This window comes from Tasmannia lanceolata, unplaced genomic scaffold (genome assembly GCF_043159265.1).
Source record: "Tasmannia lanceolata isolate RefF3 unplaced genomic scaffold, GAP_Taslan_0.1 ptg000006l, whole genome shotgun sequence".
In the NCBI taxonomy this organism is placed as follows: domain Eukaryota; kingdom Viridiplantae; phylum Streptophyta; class Magnoliopsida; order Canellales; family Winteraceae; genus Tasmannia; species Tasmannia lanceolata.
The window spans coordinates 45,272,051-45,284,103 of NW_027518683.1; the positions used below are offsets into that span (position 1 = coordinate 45,272,051).

General features: G+C 40.6%; 1 pseudogene; it reads left to right on the top strand.

Annotated features, from left to right (window-relative positions):
- Window positions 1–2,635: 2,635 nt before the first annotated feature.
- Window positions 2,636–12,053, top strand: LOC143879085 (malvidin galactosylase UGT88C3-like; annotated as a pseudogene).

Here is a 12,053-nt window from a genome sequence, read left to right on the forward strand (position 1 = left end):
CCTGGGGAGCTCCCGTCCTGTTCGTAAAGAAGAAGGATGGATCAATGAGGTTGTGCATTGATTATCGAGAACTGAACAATGTCACAATAAAGAACAAGTACCCGTTGCCCAGAATCGACGACTTGTTCGACCAACTTCAAGGTGCCATGTACTTCTCCAAGATCGATCTCAGATCTGGTTACCACCAACTGAAAGTAAAGAAGGAAGATGTTCCAAAGACGGCGTTCCGCACGCGATACGGACATTATGAGTTCATTGTCATGCCATTCGGACTAAAGAATGCCCCAGCCGTATTCATGGATCTAATGAATAGAGTATTTCACGACTATCTTGACAAGTTTGTCGTGGTGTTTATCGACGACATTCTTGTCTATTCTAAAAGTCGCGAAGAACATGAGGAACATCTGAAGATTGTTTTACAAACACTTCGACAGAAGAAGCTGTATGCCAAATTTAGTAAATGTGAATTCTGGTTGCAGCAAGTGGCGTTCTTGGGTCACACAGTCACCCGAGAAGGAATTTCTGTGGATCCAACGAAGACTAAAGCCGTTGAAGAATGGCAAAGACCCACGACAGCAACAGAAATTCAGAGTTTCTTGGGACTTGCCGGCTATTATAGAAGGTTCGTGGAAAACTTCGCTCGATTAGCAAATCCATTAACGAAATTAACTCGGAAAGGCGCGAAGTTTATCTGGACCAAAGAATGCGAGGAAAGCTTCCAAACGTTAAAGAAGAGACTCGTCAGCGCACCTGTGCTAGCATTACCAATACCAACCGGAGGATTTGTGATCTACAGTGACGCATCAAAGGAAGGGCTCGGCTGCGTATTAATGCAAAATGATAAAGTTATAGCTTATGCATCACGCCAACTAAAATACCACGAGCAAAACTACCCCACGCATGATATGGAATTGGCGGCAGTAATCTTTGCACTGAAGATCTGGCGACATTATCTCCACGGGGAAAAGTGTGAAATTTATACTGATCACAAGAGTCTCAAATACATATTTTCCCAGAAGGAGCTGAATATGAGACAAAGAAGGTGGCTAGAGTTACTAAAGGATTATGACTGCACCATTCATTATCATCCTGGAAAGGCGAATGTAGTGGCAGATGCATTGAGTAGAAAAACTTCCGGAACCTTGGCAAGAATGCTAACCACTCAAAAGCATTTACTCCAAGATCTGAGAAAACTGGATATGGAAATAGTAGAACCGCGAACCAAGGGCTACATAGCACAGATAGTTGCTCAACCATCACTATTGGAGAAAATCAAGGCCACTCAAGTCGACGATCTTGAATTACAAGGAAAGATCGAAGCAGTTCGGAAAGGCAAACTTTCCGAATTCAATGTTGATAAAGATGACATCTTAAGATTCAACACAAGACTGTGTGTACCCTCCGATCCAGAATTAAGAAGGAAGTTGCTAACTGAGGCACATAGTTCGGCATTCTCCATACACCCAGGGAGTACGAAGATGTATCGAGATCTTCGAACCCATTATTGGTGGAATAATATGAAGAGAGAGATTGCTGAGTTCGTGTCTACATGCTTGGTTTGCCAACAAGTTAAAGCAGAACGACAGCTACCAAAGGGAGCCTTACAACCACTAGAGGTGCCTATATGGAAGTGGGATATGATAGCAATGGATTTCGTTACGGGACTACCGAGGACTAGGAAAGGAAATGACGCAATATGGGTCATCATTGATCGACTGACGAAGGTAGCTCATTTTATCCCAATACGAGAAAAATTTTCCTTAGATCAATTGGCGAAGCTCTACATCAAAGAAGTAGTTCGTTTACACGGCATACCAGCATCCATTGTATCTGATCGTGACCCGCGCTTCACATCTAATTTTTGGAGGAGTATACAAAAGCATTGGGGGACAAAGTTGAACTTCAGCACTGCCTTTCATCCTCAAACAGATGGTCAATCCGAACGGACAATTCAGACACTAGAGGATATGCTTAGAGCTTGCATAATAGACTTCCAAGGTAATTGGGACCAACACTTACCATTGGTTGAATTTTCTTATAATAACAGTTATCACTCTAGTATAGAGAGTGCACCCTATGAAGCTCTCTATGGTAAGAGGTGTAGAACACCGACGTGTTGGGATGAGGTCGGAGAAAGAAAACTTCTAGGCCCAGAGTTAGTACAAGAAACTACTGACAAAGTACGTATGATCCAACAACATATGAGGACGGCTCAAAGCAGACAGAAGAGCTACGCCGATCATCGACGTCGAGACCTGGAGTTTGCAGTGGGTGACCGTGTATTCTTAAAAGTATCACCTTGGAAGGGTGTGATAAGGTTCGAAAAGAAAGGGAAGCTCAGTCCCAGATATATTGGACCATACGAAATACTTGAACGAATTGGACCAGTAGCATACCGTGTAGCTTTGCCACCAGCCTTGTCACATGTTCACAATGTGTTTCACGTCTCACTTTTAAGGAAATACTTGGCGGACCCATCACATGTACTGCAAACATAACCAATGCAGTTGGAACAAGGTTTGTCTTATGAAGAGCAACCAGTACAAATCCTAGATCGAAAGGAACAAATTCTTTGGACAAAAAGAATATCACTGGTGAAGATTCTGTGGAGGAGCCAAGCCATCGAGGAAGCAACATGGGAACCGGAGGAGGAGATGAAACAAAAGTATCCTCATCTATTTACATCTTAAGGTACGTAAAATTTCGAGGACGAAATTTTTTTTAGGGGGTAGAATGTAATAACCGGTAATATATATATATATATATATATATATATATACAAATAAATAAAAATGGCCTCATAGGTGGGTAATCATCGGCCATTACTCATTTTTCTCCGAGTTAATCGGGCATGAAGACATCTGGCATAATGGGGCGTACGCGATTCGAACCCAACGCTGAGCGAGGATTGAACGGCTTCCTACCACTAAACCACCGCCCCAGATGTCAACTAAAAATGAGTAGATACTTACACATATTAAAAATTACCAATAGTCACTATTCATAATTACTATTCACAATAGTCACTATGCAAGATTACTATGCAGAAATACTACGTAAGATTACTATGCAGAAATACTATGCAAGTTCACTATTGAGATAAACTATTCAAAATTACTGTTCACAGTAGGACCCACCGAGTACTATTCACAAGCCGGTCCCACCAACAGTGGGTCCCACATCAGCGGGCCCCACACAAGCGGGTCCTACCACCAGTGGGACCCACAAATAGCGGGACCCAACACCAGCGGGACCCATCACTAATGGGAACCACTACCAGAAGGACACACCGCAACCACTTTCATTAACTCATTGGTTAAGCGGGTCACTCCACAACCACTATCATTATTAATGTAGTTGCGCTTCACCGACGAAAATAATAATTAAATAATATTAATCATCATGTTACTATTCAAGCAGCCTTTACTATTCATTTATTTATACCTTTACTATTCCTATATTTTTGTAAAAGCATTTAAAAGAGTAGTTGTGAATTTAAGACTGTAGTTGAAAAAAAAATAACTATAAATAGAGGAAGAGAAGAAGAAGAAAAAAAATAGAGAGAAAAGAGAACGAGAGAGAAGAAAGAGTAAGAGAGAGAGGGAAAAAGATAGAGAGGAGAAGGAAAAGGAAATCCACTTCATCACTACCAAGGTAAGTCTTTCATATAGATAGTTAAAGTATTTATTATGTGTAATATGGTTGGTTCTACCACCTATGTAAATATTAGGATAAAGCATGCATAAGAGGCGATAACTCACTATAGATTATGCAAGTTTTATCATCTTATTTGAACGGTGAAATGCTAGCATAGTAACCGTAAAGTAAACTTTAATCAAAGAAATGCGAACTGCTGAGCATAGTAGCCCATCTTATTTGAACGGTGAAATGCTAGCATAGTAACCGTAAAATAAACTTTAATCAAAGAAAGGCGAACTGCTGAGCATAGTAGCCAAGAAATAAACTAAATCAAAGAATGGTGAATTGCTGAGCATAGTAACCTGTGGGGTCCACATGAATAGTAACATGTGGGGTCCATATGAATAGTGCATGCTGGGCCCCATGATCTTAAAAATTTAATATAAAGAACACTGAACACAAGGAACATTATTTTGGACATAGATGGACATTACCTGGACAGAAAGAACACTGCCTTAAAACATGAATTTGATAAAATTAGAATATATTTACAGGTTATCCACTCCAAGGTGTAAGCTCAAACAAACCTGTGACCGGAAAACTATATGTAAGGGTTTTCTTCCATTGATTCTCTTTTGCTATATGTAAGGGTTTTCTTCCATTGATTCTCTTTTGCTATATGTAAGGGTTTTCTTCCATTGATTCTCTTTTGCTATATGTAAGAGTTTTCTCCATTGATTCTCTTTTGATATACTGGATGTGAATATTTCATATTCTTTGATTCTCTTTATACGCAATTGCTATAAGAGTTTATATCCTTCTAAGATCCACAACTGATGAGAATCCAAGGGGGATCCTTTCTTTCACACCCCATTCCTTTCATATAAATGATTTTACTAATAAAGTTATAATTCTATTTTGTATCCTCGAAACTTGTTTCTGTGAGATATGTTTATATTTAGAGTTTATCTTGTGATACCCTAATTCTGAATATGGACTGAGTTATGATATGATGACGGGTGGACGCGTTATAGTCCTTCATGTGCACGTGGGTAAAGACGACTCTAGAGAGTGTAAATCTAGAGGATTATGAGCCGAAGTATGGCTATGAATGGGCCGAGATACGGCTATGAATGAAAGCATCTATGCTTAATGAAGTCTATATATATAATTCTATATATATAATTCTTGATATCAAGTTCTGTAAGTTTTCTCCTCTATACGTTTGAAAAGTATGTTGTGCTTATTCTTTCTTTCCATGTTTATAATGTGAGATGTCCTATCTGCAAAATATCATGTTCTTATGAGCTTGACAATTCTACATCACTTGTTGTTTATACCCTACTGGGCTATTTGAGCTCACCCCTTTTTTTTCTTGTTTTATTGTTCCAACCCCCAGGTGAAGTATAGATGAAAGATGAGGAATGCTAGAGTTGAATGCAGAACTGTTCTAAAGGACATATATGTTTTAAATATGTATCAACTATGTCTTGAATTAAGATGTAATAAGTTAGACCTAATTTCTGTAAACCCTCTAAACGTAGTTGTTGTATTTGAGAACTTGAGAATAATGAAAGTTTTTGAGAAAGATGATGTAATATTCTTCTACGCACCGAGTTGCTATTTCCAAAAAAAAATCTGGGGCGTTACAGTATAACTGGCATAAACATGCATAACTATATCAGTAACTGCGACTGTAATTGCGCCTAATGCCTAGTGTAGTGAAACTAGTACTGCTAGACTACATAGCCAACGGAACCTGCCTACTAACTCGTAGGAAGCCAAATCCAAACGATCTCGTACGGGATTTCACCCTCGAAAATATCGTGAAAGGTGATACTGCGGCTTGATCCGTGACTTCACTTCGACGGTCTAGAAAAAGTCTCGTACACTGGTAACCAAGCCTAACACTTTGTCTCAACAAACATTAACTGTTGCATCCTCACTTGGACAACACCATGTCCTGATGTAAAAACTGTGACTATCAAGCCTAACGGGCACATACGTTCATATGGTAGACCCGAACTAGGAGTTGATACCATACTATGACTATTGACCCTCGTGTATATCAACACAACCAATAACAATCAAGACATGCATAATTTTGCATAATAAATCATATTCAATATATAGAATAATTGTGGTAGAACAAGTCTACTCACCTGTGGTACTTGTCTGATTTGTCTCCCATGAAGTAACTCCTTCGATTACTGTGTAGTATCCCATACAGTCCATATTAACTCCTAATCAATACTTTGGGTTAATATCTAAGTCCCTCGGGCAAATCTGTGCCCTCCAAATAAATTTACAATTTCAGGTCATTGGCAGTCGAGTGAGATCCGCCTGTCGACTGGGATCCGCCAGTCGACTGCTGATTAAATGAAAAGTACAGTGTTGGCGCTCCAGTCGACTGCCCCTCCACTACTGTTTCTCGGCCAAAACACAGTTTTGGCACACCAGTAGACTGGTCGAACCAGTCGACTACCCCTGGAGAAAAACTGGTTTTTCTTCTAAAACCCGAAAGAATACTAGTTCCTTCCGGATTTCTACCCGAAAACCCATCTTTTTTCTTCCCTTAACACATGTTAAATACCTTAACAAGTTATTTATTAATTTCTTCCATCGATTAAGGCATCTAACATGAAAGAACGTGAAGATCTTCGAGGAAAAATCAATTCTGGTTCTTCAATCGAAGAACACAAGGTTTGATCTAAACACTAATATACACTATATTTATTATTCTCAAGAGATCTAAGCCTCTGTAGAGAATCAAATAAACCAAAATTATATTTACATACGTCTTGGAAGATGAATTCCCCAAACTTTTCTTCGTTCTTCTCTCCCAGGCTCCACACGATTTCTTTCTTTAGGGTTTAAAGTTCTAAAATCTGTAGCCTAAGTGTGTTTTTATAGACTCTTGTCTTTAAGAGTCCTAATTTAGCAAGGCTTTTGGAAATCCTAATCCACTCTAACTAGGAAACTAACTATTTCTAATTTTTAATTAAATAATAATATATTTTTGAGACGAAAATACCCCCTCCAAAAACGTCCATCGTTTTGGGGTGTTTCAGTACTACTGATCCCATTTCCTTTTTTTAAAAAAGGAATAGTTTTATAAATAATAAAATAAAATCACTGTGAAACACATTCCCATTAAAAATAAATTCGGGTGGTCATGGGATGGATATGAAGGTCAATGGTTGAGGCTTTATATTTCAACTTTCGGTACACTAGATTCCTTTAGACAATCCTCATTAAGGTTCCTTCATAGAAAAATACCCTCAGGCAAAGCAAGGCAGTGAAGGGAAGATGGGGGTGAGACTGGTTTTTGTGCCATCACCCGGAATGGGGCACCTGGTGGAGTTAGCGAAGCGCCTCATCCAACACAACCCCTTCTCTATCACCTTCCTCTTGATTCAACCCCCCACCCAGTCCTCCGCCTCCTCCACCACCGCCTCCTATATCGAATCTGTAGCCTCCTCCGGACTCGACATACACTTTGTCCACCTTCCTCGCGTCGAACCCGCTTCAAATCCCAGCCCTGAAGCCTTCTACTCCATCTACATAAACAGCCATAAGCCCCACGTCAAACACACCATCACCCAACTCCTCTCTGCCTTTCCTTCCACCCCTATCGCCGCCCTAATCATGGATGTCTTTTGCCTCACCATGACCGATGTGGGATCCGAGCTCGGTATCCCTCCCTACTTCTACTTCACTTCCGGAGCCCTCATGCTGGCTCTTATGCTCTACCTCCCCACCCTCGACACTAAAATCTCCTGCGACTTCCAGGACTTTGAAGGACAGGTTGAGATCCCGGGCTTTCAGCCATTACCACCTCTAGTCATGCCTTCTCCGGTCTTGAATAAGAAATCTGATGGCTATACATGGTTCCTCTCCTTTGCCAAGAATATGGATTTCATGAAGGGTATAATAATCAACACCTTTTCAGAGCTAGAATCAGCAGTGCTGGAGGGAATCAATGAGGGTCTATGCTTGCCTGACCATCCGACCCCACCCATTTACCCAGTCGGACCCTTGCTCGCTCTCAACAGCGATCGGTCATCGAAAAACCCCTGCATTGAGTGGCTAAACAAGCAACCTCCGGCGTCGGTTGTGTTCTTGTGCTTTGGGAGCAAGGGTGCCTTCCCAGAGCCACAGGTGAAGGAGATAGCTTTTGGGCTAGAGCGAAGCGAGTGTAGATTTTTGTGGTCATTGCGGTTCCGTTCGGGGGAAGGTTTTGGCATGCCCGCGGATGCGAATCTGGACGAGATTTTGCCAGAAGGGTTCGTGGATCGAAAGGAAGAGAGGGGATTGTTAGGAAATAATCCTAACGGTGGATGTGGCTTTTGCCAGATCGACGGTCAAGATCATTTGGTTAGTTAATTACTTTTGTGAAAAGTCATTAATGAAAAGACTTTATGTGAAAAGGTATAAACGTAAAGAGACGTTTGGGGAGAGGGATCGGCGCGATGAGGAGTCGCATCTCTTCCCACAAACGCTTATAAAAAGTACTCTTGGGTCCTATTTGCACACAACGAATTTGTTTCCAAACTTTGAGAATCCACGCTTGAAGAGAAAGGAAACCGGTCCCCATCACCGACTATTGTGTAGCAAAGAGAAACCTTAAGAGAAAGAAAAATAAGATTCATGGCTTCCGGTATATCTTTTTCTCATTTCAATTTATTCCATATTGTTACATGTGATTTTCTCAATGTTGAATCGCTAAGATCCGTTGCCGGTGTTCATATTGTATCGAACACTTACATGTGGTATCAGAGCGACGGTTCCGGCGAGAAAATGGCGAGAAAATCGCATTAAAAGTAATTGAAATAGGGTTTGTGAAAACTTGTATTTTGAGTGCCGCCATCAATTTTGGAGTTGGATCGATGATTAAATGGCACTGAAACGTTGCTTGTGTTCCCATGAATCCAACGCAACAAACAGTTCGTCGATCCGATGTCTGGATTGCGTTTGGCGACGATTTAAAGATGAAAATTTTAAGTTTTGGGGAAATTTTGGACCTTGCCGGAAAACAGTGTGCCGCCGGCGACCGGCTTGTCCGACCGGAGATTTTCTGGCGTGGTTGTGAAGTTCGTCGAGAGACGAGTCCAACGGCGTATTGTGAGCCTCAATCGGACTTCAAACGAAGCCGCAATAATAAATCGAACTTTGAGTGTTTTTTCGGATTTTGCTGGAATTTTCACTTTTTTAATGAAGAAGACGATGAATAGTGTCGGGCTTGGCAGGCCGAACCGGGCCGCGCGGGCCCATCAAGGATCCGCGACAGGCTTTTCAATTAAAAAGGGCCCAGTAGACCCTCTAAGCCCACCAGGCCGCATGGCCCAACCTGACCTGAACCGGCCCACAGGCCTAAACGGCCTAAATCTGTGTTTGACTCGGTTTGGCCCATTTTTGTGAGATTTTTTGCCAGATTATAGTGGTTCTGGAGGTTTTGCACCATTTTGAATCCATTTTTTGGGTCAGTTTTGGCATTTGGCATCTGTATCATATAGGTATAGTGTAAATTCAAAAACTTTTGATTTTTCAAGTTGGTTTTTGAATCAAATATTTTAGGGTTTTAGCCCAAGTAAAACTGGTTCCGAACATTTTGTAACCCTTTGAAACCATTTTTGCTATCCATTTTGCCATTTGAGCACTGTATAATACACTTATAGTATATTTTTAACACTTTTGACTTTATAAATTTGGTTTTGAGTCAAAAGTTTTGGAGTTTTGGGCTCAGATTAGATTGGTTCCTAAGGTTACAGACCATTCTGGACCTATTTTTGAGGTCATTTTTGGTATTTAAGCACTATATGATATAGTTACAGTGTAAAATCAAGACTTTTGGTTTTGTAAGTTTGATTTTAAGTCAAATATTTTGGGGTTTTGGACTTGGGTTAGACCATTCCTATGGTTTTAGACCATTATGAACCCGTTTCCAAGGTCTGTTTTGGTGTTCAGAGTCTGAATTTTAAAATTCCAATGTAATTTTATAACTTTTGGGTTTTTTAAAGTGGGCCTTGAGTTTAATTTTGATTTCAAACTCTTGAAGAATTAACTAAATGCCATGGAGACCCAGTTATGTAAAGTTTTGATGTTGTTTAATGATTAAAACTCAGTCAATGAACACCTTCGTTTCTAATTCTTAACTTAAGCACCCCTATATGTTGTTTATATGCTTTATATTTTGCATATAACTTAAGGGTTAAAATGATTAGTTGAAATCATATATGGGACTAAACTTTTAACTTGAATGCACATTAGTTCATGCCAGATATGCTTAAAACCCAAGCTTATGGTTATAATAAACTGATAGTGTGTATTTTCAAATCCTAAAACATTGAATTATGTTTGATCATGGAACTTGAAAGTTGGTTTTGTATACACAAGTTTATTACGTTGTTCATTATTTTTAGTTGAAATTGAACTATATCTTGTTATGATTGGTCACTAAATGAATGAACAAAGAACTGCGATTCCAACTGGGAAACGAAATCGCTTAAGGTTACGTGGTTAATTTTGAGAACAGTGTCGCATACAATGACACATTTATGGACTATGAACCACTTTCAATTGCGACTATTTGTCCAAGAGCAACACTTAGCCCAACGGATGACTGTTGTTTTGCACAAATAGGCGGTGTGAGAGGGCTAGGCCTGGGTAACCTGGTTTGGGGTTATACTTCTGCCCAACGGTGATGTGCGCCTCAAGTATAGGGTTATCAGGCCCTAGTTGGTCTTATGGGAGAGCCAATTGTGTGCTGTGGCACGGCCCAACGGACGGCCCACGGTGACAAGCCTGGTGTCTCGCCAGAATCACAGTATTGTGATTTCCTGAATTGAAAATCGTTTGTGTGTTGTGGCACGGCCCAACGGACGACCCACAATGACACGTCTGATGTTTCGTCGGGGTCACATTTTTGTGTTTTTTTTGTGATTCTGGGCAATCTAACTAATTTTCCCTTAAGATAGATTGATTGAGTATTGTATGTGAGAACCAATTGTGTGCCGTGGCACGGCCCAACGGACGACCACGGTGATACACCGGTGTCTCTTCATAATCATGGTATTGTGTTTTCTAAACTAGAAACCAATTCTGCATCATGGCACGGTCCAATGGACGACCCACGATGGCACAATGGTATCTAATTAGAAGCACACTTATGTATCATCATGATTTTATACATTTTAGTCGTTCTTTTCAGTTGGATTGATTAAAATCGTGGATTGAGTTAATTAAACTCCATTTCTGGACTGAATAGGTGTTATAAGAAGTGAGCATGTTTGGAACTGCAAGTTTGTGTCTGTGACATTGAAGTTGTTGGTATCTTAGTGTCTTTTCTAGATACCGATTATGTTGAGTACTTTAGTGGGTCAGAAACCATAGCAAGTGATGGAATAGATCTGCATAATTCAAGACTACAAAATGCTAGACTATGTATCATTGAATGACAGGCTCACTAAACCCACATCTAAAAGATGCTTATGAATAGTGGGAGTTCAATGATGTTTGGCTCAAAGATCTTGCTAGCCAAGTGGGAGAATGTTAGGAAATAATCCTAACGGTGGATGTGGCTTTTGCAAGATCGACGGTCAAGATCATTTGGTTAGTTAATTACTTTTGTGAAAAGTCATTAATGAAAAGACTTTATGTGAAAATGTATAGACGTAAAGAGACGTTTGGGGAGAGGGATCGGCGCGATGAGGAGTCGCATCTCTTCCCACAAACGCTTATAAAAAGTACTCTTGGGTCCTATTTGCACACAACGAATTTGTTTCCAAACTTTGAGAATCCACGCTTGAAGAGAAAGGAAACCGGTCCCCATCACCGACTATTGTGTAGCAAAGAGAAACCTTAAGAGAAAGAAAAATAAGATTCATGGCTTCCGGTATGTCTTTTTCTCATTTCAATTTATTCCATATTGGTACATGTGATTTTCTCAATGTTGAAAATGTTGAATCACTAAGATCCGTTGCCGGTGTTCATATTGTATCGAACACTTACAGGGATTGGTATAGCCCTCTTGGGTCCCACAAACAGCGATCTTGGCACACCCTGCTGTGGGGGGTTTCGTTTCGCACTGTGGGTGGAACTCATGTCTTGAGAGCTTTTGGTACGGGGTGCCTATCTTGGCATGGCCTCTGGATGCTGAGCAGAGGCTCAATGGGTTTCAGCTGGTGAGGGATTTGGGTTTGGCGATGGAGCTGAGATTGGATTATAAGGGAGGGGGTTTGGTTAGTGAAGAGGAAGTGGAGAGAGGGCTGAGGTGTTTAATGGAGGGGTGTGAGGAGCGTAGGAAAGTGAGTAAAAGGGCGAAAGAGATTTCAGAGGCGAGTCGTAAAGCTGTGGAAGAAGGGGGTTCTTCACTTGCTCATATGAAACGCCTTGGTGAGCAACTCAACAAATAG